The sequence below is a fragment of the Dasypus novemcinctus genome, chromosome X, assembly GCF_030445035.2.
Source record: "Dasypus novemcinctus isolate mDasNov1 chromosome X, mDasNov1.1.hap2, whole genome shotgun sequence".
NCBI lineage: Eukaryota > Metazoa > Chordata > Mammalia > Cingulata > Dasypodidae > Dasypus > Dasypus novemcinctus.
Window position 1 is genome coordinate 51,541,734 of NC_080704.1, and position 12,364 is coordinate 51,554,097.

Consider the following 12,364-nt stretch of genomic DNA (forward strand, 5'->3'; position numbering starts at 1 on the left):
GGGTTTGTCTCATGTTTTCTCATGACTCAAATGAGATTATGCTTTTCGGACAAGAGCGCCACAAGGAAAAGGTAGAAACTTAACAGTGGAGAAATCTGGTTAACCAAGTGATCAAAGTTAAGAGCACTAGAAATAAGACACATTGACATTATAAGCCCCTTGACATGACACATCAAGAAGAGGATCCACATTTTGAGAACCACTGCTTTACTCTAATAAACACTTACAAATTGTTTAATCTTATATATCTACTCACTTCTTATGATATATTTTCTAATTGATGCAATGGATGTGACACTCCACTTTACAAAGTCTGAGAGGTAACTGTAAGCACAGCAACTCCTTTTGGTAGAAGCAACTTTAGCATTATAGGGGAGTTTTGAGATCATCTCTTACAACTTCTCAACCCTTTTTAAAAAACTCCCTAGGGAGTAGATGTAGCTCAAGTGGTTGAGCGCCTGTTTCCCATGTACAAGAGTACAAGATCCTGGGTTCAATCCCCGGTACTTCTGTAAAAAAAAAAAAAAAAAAAAAAACTCCCTAAAGTACATGGGTTCTGAGTTTTGCCTTGGTAAATCCAGGAGGCTCAAAGACAGAATTGTTATGGATTTAAAACCTTTCAGTTCCTTCTGAGTTTTCATCTGAAATGCCAATTTTCCATTTTACAACAGGGCCCATATAGACAACAGAGGACAAACAGATTAATCTGGATATTTTGTTTTCCTTTTATTTCTACCCCTGCTGCTTCCCCATCTTTACCCCCTGCCCTAGGACCTCACCATTCAAGTTTCTCTTACCATTTACCTTAGTTTCTTGAGCAGTTCTCTAGGGTTTTTCCCCCATTTCATCAATTTAAGCTCCAATTAGGAGTATTTCTTTCATCATTGATTTTTGCCACTTTTTCTCAGGCAATAAACAACCAATTCTGGTGATTTTATTTTGTTTGGGGTGTTTTTGCATCTCTAGCTCCAAAATTTCTGTGTTTCTAGTTTCCCATGCCTTGATTCTTCTCAGTGTCTTTCGTTTCTACAGGGAACTTGTTACTCATGTTCCATTTTCCTGAAGTTTTACTGAATATCTATGTAATATTCTCACTAAAATATGTTCTGAAGTAACCCTGACTGGAGGTAAGGGGGGATTACAAATTAAATTACTAACCCAGGCAGTGACTTTACTAGCCAGGTGATCCCTATTCATTCATATTTAATTTCTTTTAAAAAGGATCTATCCCAGAGACTATCCCAGCCTCGTCTAAACTCCCAATTAACTCTTACCATACAGAAAACAAAATTACCTCTAACCCTCTCAATCTAAAAATGAAGAGGTAACAAATTTGTTTCTCAGATTACTATAAACCAGAAACTCTCCAGTCTTTGTTAAAAATAAAGACATTCATTCAAGAGGATGAATACTTTAAACATTCAGTGTTGGCTATAATAAATTATTGTACTTCAGATGCAGAAATTACATAGCTTTCATCCATTTGAATAGTGAATGTGAGGCTATATTTCAGCTCTACAGCTTACATTGATTTAACTTTTTAAAAAATAGGTTATATGTTTCCATGATTCAAAAATCAAAATAAAAAGATGGACAGAGAAAAGTCTCACATCCAGTGTTTTTCCTATAAACCCCATTTCTTCCCCCACCCCATATAAATAACTACCTTTAATTTTGTCTCCAGTCCTTTTATTCAGAAAAGGTAGCATCACTGTTCTTTACCTTGCTTTTCTCATTTAATAATAAAGCTTGTTAATTTTTTAAAATTTCAGTTCAGTACATAAGGCATTTTCTCATTTCTTTAATATCCCAAAAAATATATATATTTATAAAACATACAATTAGGAGGTACCAGGGATTGAACCCAGGGCCTCATACATGGGAAGCAGGCACTCAACTACTGAGCTACACCCACTCCCCAGAATTTTCTCATTTTTATACCTAAATAGCATTGCACTGTCTGAATATATCATAGCTTATTTAATTAGTCACTGATGAATGGTCACTTGGGTTGTCTCCAAACTTCTATTATAAACAATGCTGCAGTAATCGTACACATATGTCAACAAAATTTAATAGTGATTATCTTATCTCTGGGCAAAAATATTATGGATGATTTGTTTTCATTATACTTTTCTCCATTTCTAAATTTAAAATTAAGATGTATTATTTTTATAAGGAAAAATAATAAATGTTATCATTTTTACAGGACATATTTTTGAAGTAACTAAGTCTTTTCGCAAAACGATAGTTTATAATTCCTGGAACTGCTAAAAAGCTGGCACCCTGTTTAATAACTTGCTGTGTACAGACTATTTAAAACAGTGCATCTGGTCATCTAAAACTGGCCTATGGGAGTCCCTTAAGTCACAACCATGCCTACCCCCACTATTTTCTCCTCCTAAAACAAAACTAAATAAATAACAGTCGCCATGAAAAACAATTAGAGACCACTGCCTACAACACTGAAGGACAAGGGAAACTCAAAAATGATTTGCATGAATCTTGCTGCTACGTCATGACATTTTATATTGCTTATTATTATTATTAAACCCAGGACCTCGTAGTTGGGAAGCTAGTGCTCAACCACTGAGCCACATCAGCTCCCCTATTTGCTTGATGTTTGTACTTTTGTTTTTAGGAGGCCCTGGGGACCAAACCTGGGACCTTCCCATGTGGGAAGCAGGTGCTCAACTGCTTGAGCCATATCTGCTCCCTGTATTGCTTATGAATTCCCCTAATTTTAGTGTACCTGCTCTCTCCCCCCCCAAAAAAAACAGTATATTTAGGAATGGGGTGCTATGAGCAATTTTTTAAATTGCATTTAGATGTTTGCTAAACAAACCAAAAACATTGCAGGGGTCAAATTAAAACAATGTGTTCATGTCAATCCCTAACAAGACATGATACAGCTAACTAATTTCCATATTTTGTTCTGTTTCTACTTTGCTTTATAATGATTTTTTGAAATTTATTGAAAATATATCACTCATACATAAAGATACATAAACAATAAGTGTATAATAGTTGTGAACTGTAACGATTTTAATGGACTGTGCCCAGTAATGGATTTCACTTAAGTTTCCTCTTACAAGAAACATAATAAGATTCCTTGGCTTACAAATCAAAAGAAACAGAAAGGGTATTCTGTTTTTGTTCTGAATTATCTGATACATTATATGTGAAAATATTTAATTCCATAAAGCTCTTTTTCTTAGACTATAATGCTTCCTTGTCCTTAACTTTTCACTTGTTTCATGTTGCAATACTTCTCTAATTACACTTAAACATTGACCCAGTTACTCAATATTTAATGAGGAATAAATGTTACATGAAAGTATTAGAAGAGTAAAGGGTGCTGATGTGGCTCAGCAGTTGAGCGCCAGCTTCCCACATACGAGGTCCTGGGTTTAATTCCCAGCCCCAGTACCTCCTAAAAAAAAAAAAAAGAATAAAAAGTTCAGGTAAGGATTTAAGTGAAACTAGAACTACTACTCAACAAAGTAAAAGAACATTAAATATATTTTATTATAAAAATGGATCCGGGGAAGCAGTTGAGTGCCCCACACAGGAGGTCCTGGGCTCAGTTTCCGGTGCCTCCTAAATAAGACCAGACACAGCAACCATCAGATGCCACAATTGCCACAAGCAAATGCCACAACCAGCAAAAGCTACAACCAGCAGGTGCCTCAACTGCCACAATGAGCAAAAGCCCAAGAAGCAGACGACACAATCAACAGACAACACACCTACGGGGAGCAGATGTGTTCAGGCGGTTGGACACTTGCCTCCCATGTGGGAGATCCTTGTGGCGGGGGGGTAGGGGTGAAATAAATAAATCTTAAAAAAAAAAAAAAAGGTTCTGCCAGCAATGATCCAAAAGAAAATCCAAAAAGAAAATCAAGAAAACAAATCCAGTTACAATAGCATCTAAAAGAATAAAATACCTAGGAATAAATTCAACCAAGGAAGCACAAGGCTTGTATACTATAATTTTTACAACATTGCTGAGAGAAATTAAGGACAACCTAAAAAAATGGAAAGACATACCAGGTTCAAGGCTTGGAAGACATAATATTGTTAAGATGTCATTATTACCCAAATGATACAGATTCAACATAATCATAGTCAAAATCCCAATAGCCTTTTTTGTAGAAATGGAAAAGCATTTCACATGGAATTGCAGAGGACCCCAAATAGCCAAAAATCTTGAAAAAGAAGAACAAAGTGAGAAGACTAACACTTCCTGATTACAAAATTTTCTACGAAGCTACAGTAATCAAAACAATGTAGGATGGCATAAGGATAGACATATAGACCAACGGATAGAATTCAGAGTTTAGAAATTGAGAGTCCAAAACATCAACAGCCAAGCATGTAATGGAGAAAGAATAGTCTCTTCAACAAATGGTGCTGGAAAAACTGGATATCCACATACAAAAGAATGAAGTTGGAACTGTACGTCACATCATACACCAAAATTAACTCAAAATAGATCTGCATCCTAGATATAAGAGCTAAAACCATAAAACTCTTAGAAGAACACATGGGAGTAAATTTCCATGACCTTAGATTTGGCAATGGATCCTTAAATGTGATGCCAAAAGCATAAGCAACAAAATTAAAATTAGGTAAACTGGACTTCATTAAAATTTAAAACTTGTGTGCAAAGGATGTTATCAACAAAGTAAAAATGCAAACTACAGAAAGGAAGAAAATATTTGCAAACTATATATCTGACTAGGGTTTAACATCCAGGATATATAAATAACTCTAACAACTCAAAAACAAAAAGACAAGCAACTCAATTAAAAACTGAGCAAAGGGCTTAGACATTTCTCTAAAGATATATAAATGGCTAATAAGCACATAAGAAGATGCTCAACATCATTAGACATTAGGGAAACGCAAATTGAAACCAAAATGAAATACCACTTCACATCCATTAGAATGACTATTATTTTTTAAATGGAAAATAAATGTTGGCGAAGATGTGGAAAAATTTGAACCTTCGCACATTGCTGATAGGAATGTAAAATGGTGCAGCCACAGTTTGGTGGTTCCTCAAAAAGTACAGAATTACCATATGACACAGCAATTTCACTCCTTGGTATATACCCAAAAGAATTGAAAGCAGGGACTCAGAAAGATATTTGTACACTAAAGTTCACAGCAGCATTATTCACAATAGCCAAAAGGTGAAAACAACCCAAGTGACTATCAACAGATGAATGGAAAACTAAAATGTGTAAAATGTGGAATATGAATAAAATAAAATATTATTCAGCCATAAAAAGGAATGAAGTTCTAGTGGATTGTCCAGGCATAAAAAAATAAATCATTTATGATTTATATGAAATATCTAGAAAAGGCAAATTCATAAAGACAGAAAAATTAAAAGGTTATCAGGTGCTGTGGGTGGATGGGGATGGGATGAGGAGCTATTGCTTAATGGGTACTGAGCTTCTGTTTGGGATGATAAAAAGGTTTTAAAAACAGATAGTGGGTGATGGTGGCACAACATTGTGAATGTAATTAATACCACTTAATTGTTTGCTTAAAAATATTAAAATGGCAAGTTTTGTTAAATATATATCTTACCAAAATAAATTTTTTAATGGATCAGGACTTCTAGTTCACTCATGAATAATGAACACACAAAAAATACCCCCTCTCATAACACCTAAGATCCTATTCATATGATAGAAATTAGACTTTTTTAAATGAATAAATAATGGTGCCAGGCACAAACTTAACAAGATAGGTTATATGAGAAAAATGATAAAATTCTTCAAAAGCAGACTTGAAACAAATGAAGAAATATACCTTATTTTTTGGATAAGCAGACCTAACAAAAAGATGTCAATACATGGAGCTGCCCTGGATGGTGCTTCAGAGGTAATCACCGGACATTGTAAATCCTCACAGGGCCCACTGGATGGAATAGAGGAGAGTATGGGCCATGATGTGGACCAATGTATATGAGGTGCAGAGGTGCCCAAAGATGTACTTACCAAATCCAATGGATGTGTCATGATGATGGGAACGAGTGTTGTTGGGGGGGGGGCGAGGGGGGGTGGGGGGGTGGGGTTGAATGGGACCTCACATATATATTTTTAATGTAATATTATTACAAAGTCAATAAAAAATAAAAAAATTAAAAAAAAAAAAAAAAAAAAAGAAGACACTGAGTGAGCACAAAGTAGAATTTTAAAACCTGAGTTAAAAAGTAAGAGGGAAGCGGACTTGGCCCAATGGATAGGGCATCTGCCTACTACATGGGAAGTCTGCAGTTCAAACCCCGGGCCTCCTTGACCCGTGTGGAGCTGGCCCATGCTCAGTGCTGATGCGCGCAAGGAGTGCCGTGCCACACAGGGGTGCCCCCCGCATAGGGGAGCCCCACGCGCAAGGAGTGCACCCCGTAAGGAGAGCCGCCCCTTGCAAAAAAAGTGCAGCCTGCCCAGGAATGGTGCCACACACATGGAGAGCTGACACAGCAAGATGACACAACAAAAAGAAACACAGGGGAAGCGGACTTGGCCCAGTGGATAGGGTGTCCGTCTACCACATCGGAGGTCCGCGGTTCAAACCCCAGGCCTCCTTGACCCGTGTGGAGCTGGCCCATGTGCAATGCTTATATGCACAAGGAGTGCCGTGCCATGCAGGGCCGTCCCCTGCATAGGGGAGCCCCATGGGCAAGGAGAGCACCCCGTAAGGAGAGCCACCCAGTGTTAAAGAAAGTGTAGCCTGCCCAGGAATGGTGCCGCACACACAGAGAACTGACACAGCAAGATGACGCAACAAAAAGAAACACAAAGTCCCATGCCGCTGACAACAGAAGCGGACAAAGAAGACGCAGCAAATAGACATAGAGAACAGACAACCGGGGTGGGAGGGGGAGAGGAGAGAAATAAATAAAAGAAATATTTTTTTAAAATGCAAAAAAAAAAAAAAAAAAAAAAGATGTCAATTAATTCTCCCTAAATTAGTACATACATTTAATGCAATCCCAATAAAAATATTTTCAGTTTTTTGTTTCCTGGAGTTGGTTATAAAGGACCTTAGGAAGAAAAAACAAGCAAGAATAGCCAAGAAACATCTGAGAAAGATAAGCAATGATAGGGGCTAGTCCTTTCAGATATTAGAACATATCATATAGCCCCAAATATAAAATAAATATCCATGAGTCCATACTGATATGACTAAATGACTGAACAAAGAAATGGGAGAGAAGAGACAAACTCTCCTGTGAGAAAGAATCTTAAATAATTTCTGTCGATATTCTGCCATCAAGGAGATGGACCATAACTCTTAATCCTTAAGTGTGAGCTGTGCAAGGTGACTTCCTTCTGAGGGGTACAGAAAAAGTAACTTGATAATGAAGAAATCTGACAAATATTACCTTAGTCAGGTGATCAAAGACAACATCAATTGTGATAAATTCTTTTGATAGTATGTACATTTGATATGATGTAATAAGAATGACACTTTACCTCTGTGCTCTTCTCAAAAAACCGTAACTCCAGTTACGAAAACCTGCAGTCATAAAAAAATATCAAAAAAATTTCAATACAAAGGGCATTCTATAATATACCTGACCACAATTCTTCAAAACTGACAAGGACATCAAAAACAAGGAAGTCTGAGAAACTGTCACAGCCAAGAGTAGTCTAAGGAGAAATTGCAGCTAAATGTAATTGTAGTATTCAGGATAGGACTCTGGAACAGAAAAAGGACATGAGATAAAAACTAAGGAAATCTAAAAGTTTGAACTTTAGTTAACAACAATGTATCAATACTGGTTCATTAGTTATAACAAATGTACCATACTCATATAAGATGTTTATAATAGGGGAAATTGTGGGGGTTGTGTATGGGAACTCTATACTATTTGCTCAGGTTTTCTGTAAATATAAAACTGCTCTAAAAAAATGCAGTCTACTAATAAATTGCAGCAAAGATACACATCTTCTGAATGAAAGACTCTAAAGAATGCTGAGTATAGTGAAAGAAAAATATTAGAAAGAAGGCTGTACCTGTAAGAGAACAAAAGCTCACTCAATTGTGAAGAATTTTATTAACAATCTTGCAAGAACGAGCACATAACCTGGATAAAATAGCTGGTGTGCTAAACAACAAGAAACAACATTTATATACTAAGCCTAACAGGCAGGTCCCTCCTCTGTTCCCCATTGATTGGGTACTTCAGAGGTTACAGCCTATCCAAGAGGTCTAATTAACTTAACGTGGATTCCCACTCTTCATTGCCACTCTCCTTCCCTACACTCTGGTGGCACCAATTTCAAACTTGGCACTATTTTTCCCACTTACGTTAGAGTTCCTCCCCCTCTCCCCCAATTACAACTCCCAATCCCCTCCATTTCAGAGTTGGCACCACTTTCAAACTTTGGTGCCAAAGCCACTAGAGGCCCTTTCCTTCCCCCCTTCAACTACAGAGCCAGCTTTAGCTTCACCTTCATGTGAAAGCTAAACTTAACCCTTACAAAAACACTGAGAAATATTCTAAAGATGTGGTTCATTTCCATAATTCTGAATCCCTTCCTCTCGTATTTATTGAGTACTTCTCTTGGGCTTTCAACCTCACAATCTAGGGAGTGAATTGCCCTTAGTTTTTCAATGTTAGCTATGGGTACCTTCTTTGTAACAGAAGGTACAGTGAAAAGACACTAACATACATTTTAAAAGTTCTCTAATTCAGTTTTCAAAAACTCACATTTAGAGACAAGTTAATGAAATTTCAAAACTCCAAGGCAAAAGAAAAGAAAAAACCCACAGTGCTTTCAAAGAAAAAAAAAATACAAAAGGAAAGGTTACCCACAAAGGTTCAAAATCAGACTGACATGACGCAACATCAGATACTATAAATACAATGGAGAAATGTCTTCAAAGTTCTAGGGAAAAAAATGTTGTCAATCTTGAATTGTATAAGAACAAAAGGTATTTTAAGATACATAGGAACTTGAAAAATTTACCTCCCACACTGCATAAGAATTACTCAAGAAAATAGTTCAACCAAATATGTAAGTAATCTAAGAAAGAAGATAACATGAGACATAAGAAACAGTAGATGCTGAGTCTGTCCCAGATTGCAACCAGTGGAGGAGGGGTGCGGGGTTAGAAGAAAATTAAAAGGATTTATTACATTTTGAGGTTTGGAGGATTCTCTGTTGAACATTACAAATTTAAAAACATTTCATTTGCTATGGATCTAATTCCATTCCTTGATTCTACACAGACTGATGTTTATATAAAATCATGTTGTAAATTCTATTCATTTTTTCTTTTGAAGTATGATTACTGATATATTTGAATTTATTTTTACCCTCTTATTTTGTGCTTCCTATTTACCCTTTCTCTATGCTTCTTTCTTCCTATTTTCCTGCCTTCATTTAGATTGAATTGCTTGTTTGTAAGTTTAAAACACATTTTTTTCACAACAAATGCATTTAGTGATTGCTCTTAAAATTTTAACACGTATGCATTCAAATTCAAGTATGAGATTAATCAATGTTTTGGACAATACAAGGACTTTAGATAAAAAAACTCCAAATATTTTAATTCCAGACTTTACTGCCCACCCCCACTAGACCCAACTATTGTTTTACACATTTAGAGTTGGCTTAGATTTACCCACTATGGTGGACTGAATTGTGTACTCCAGCTTGGACATGTTTTTGGTCTTGGCCCACATTCTAGTGCATGTGGACCTATTGTAAATAGGATCTTTTGAAATGTTTAATCTGGATTACTGGAGTCCTTTATAAGCAGAATGAAATTAAGATGTTGAGAGAGAAAGTTACAAGAAGCTGGAAGTCAACAAAACCTGGAAAAGAAAGGAGGACAGTGCATGTGCATTGCCATGTGACAGAAGGGCCAAAAGTCCAAGGATCACCAGCAGCCATCCCTAGAACACCAGTCTTCAAGGAGGAAGCATTGCCTTGCTGATATCTCATTTTTGAGACTCAAAACCATGAACCAATAAATTCCCATTAAGCCAACCCATTGTATGGTAGTTTTAGCAGCAGAGAAACCATACACTATAGTGGTATCTACAGTGTATGTGGGATACTGTTGGTATCCCACCCAGATCCCTTTTATTGGGCCAGTACACCCACTGCCCAGCTGTTGTATTAGCTGCTGATGGCTCACAGACACATCATTCTGAGAACTGCTCTCAGAAGCGCAGGGGGCCCCTGGCTGGGAAATTATCCACACCAGCTCTAAAAGGCAGACTGCGGACAATGTCTCGCTGATGTGGAGATTTTTTAAGAGCCAGCCCCCTTGCTTCAGGGGGGAACAACCCAATGGTGCTTGTATTCATTTTTCTATTGCTGCTGTAACAAATAACCACAACCTTAGTGGCTCAAAATACAAATTTATTATCTTACAGTCTGGAAGTCAGAAGTCCAACACTGTTTTCACTGGGCTAACATCAAGATGTCTGCAGGGCTGTGTTCCTTTTTGGAAGCTTTGGGGAGAATCTGTTTTCTTGCCTTTTCCTTGGTTCAAAACCCCCTTCCTCCACATTCAAACATAGCAACACAGAATTTCTCTATTTTTCCATAGTAACATCTCTTTCTCTCACTCTTCTGCCTCCCTCTTTTATATTTGAGTACCAATGTGATTACATTGGGCCTGCCTAGATAATCCAGGATAATCTCCCTATTTTAAACTCAGCTGATTAGGTCAGCCTAATCCTATCTGCAACCTCAATTTTCCTTTGTCATGTAACCTAACATATTCACAAGTTCTGGGGAGTAGAACATGGACATCTTTGGGGGGTCATTATTCTGCCTACCACTGTGCCCTTCATCTCCAGAGCTACTCACAGAATCAGGCTGAAACTAAACTCCAGCTGAATCCTGTACAAAGTTGGGCTCTAATTCAACAGTAAGCAATATTTGTCATAATAATGTATAAAAACTTATAGGCCAATTTGTGAAAATATGGAGTAGAGTTTTCATTTTGCTGTTATGTTAAATATTGTAGAACTATTATTAATGCCATTTTTTGGGAAAGCCTTAAAAATTGCCCCAATGGGAAGCAGATGTGGCTCAACCAGTTGGGTGTCTGCCTACCAAGAGTTCACGTCCCAGTGCCTAAAGAAAAGCAATCGTCCGCACCTGCCGCAAGCTAGATGCTGTACCCTGTCACAACGAGCCAGATGCCTGCAGGAAACAGATGTGACTCAGGCTATTGGGCACTTGCCTCCCATGCGGAAGGTCCCAGGTTCATTCAGTTCCCTGTACCTCCTGGAGAAGGCAAGTAAACAATGAGCAGACAGACGAGAGAACCATCTGGGGGAAGGGGGGGCGGGATACATTTTTAAAATAATAAAGTAAGTCTTTAAAAAAAAATTGCCCCGAATATTGACATTAAGTGAATCCAACAGCAGTGTCTTCAGTATATTAAACTTTTGTTCTTCATGCAAAACAAAAACAAAAAAAGTTAGAGGAATCTAATAAATTTTTCCTACAAGGATGCAAAAGGGAAATCCACATCTACTGCAATAGGAAATCCAAGTCATTTATCATAATAAAAATTCTAAGAAACATGGTTGTAGACCAAAAAAAAAAACACAACTAATGTAGATGAAACTTCTCTAGGAAAAAAAGCCACTAAGTTGGAGAGGTAGACTTTTTGAACTATGTGCATTGTTTTGATAAAACAACTTAAAGAATGAAACAAAAAAGCTAAAAAAACAAGGCCCTCTAAAACGGCAATGACATTATAAATTTCTATTCTTTTTCCAAAAAAAAATATATTTTCTAACTATAAATTAACATATACTCACTGTAAAACTTTGCACAATATAAAAATGTTCAAAGTATGAAGTGAAAATCTCATATACCAACCTCTCAGAGATGCTTTCATTTGTGTTTTTCCCCCAAAATTTATGATCAGTTTATAATCTGATTTTATCACTTAACATATGAATATTTTATAGCTCAATTCAAACAGCTCTATAGTTCTCTTAATAATTGTATAGAATTCTATCATTTGAATATACCATTAAAAATAATAATAATTTAACAAAAATCAGGAGGATAAAGGTGGCAAGGAAGAGGTACAGTCTTTTTTATTTTATCTTTCATTATTGGGAGTTAGCAGATATTATCTAAAGTTGCTAAATAAAGGAAGAAAAATCTAAGTGTAATATTTAAAATAATAAGGGTAAGCACTAGAAGAACTATAAATATATTAACAATCAAAACAAAGGGGAACATGGATGTGCACTAAATTCCTCATCTTTTCAGAGTGGATATTCAAGATATAGTATCCAAACTTAAACAATAAAAATAATATAAATATGTTAAAATGTACATAAAAAGAATATTTAATA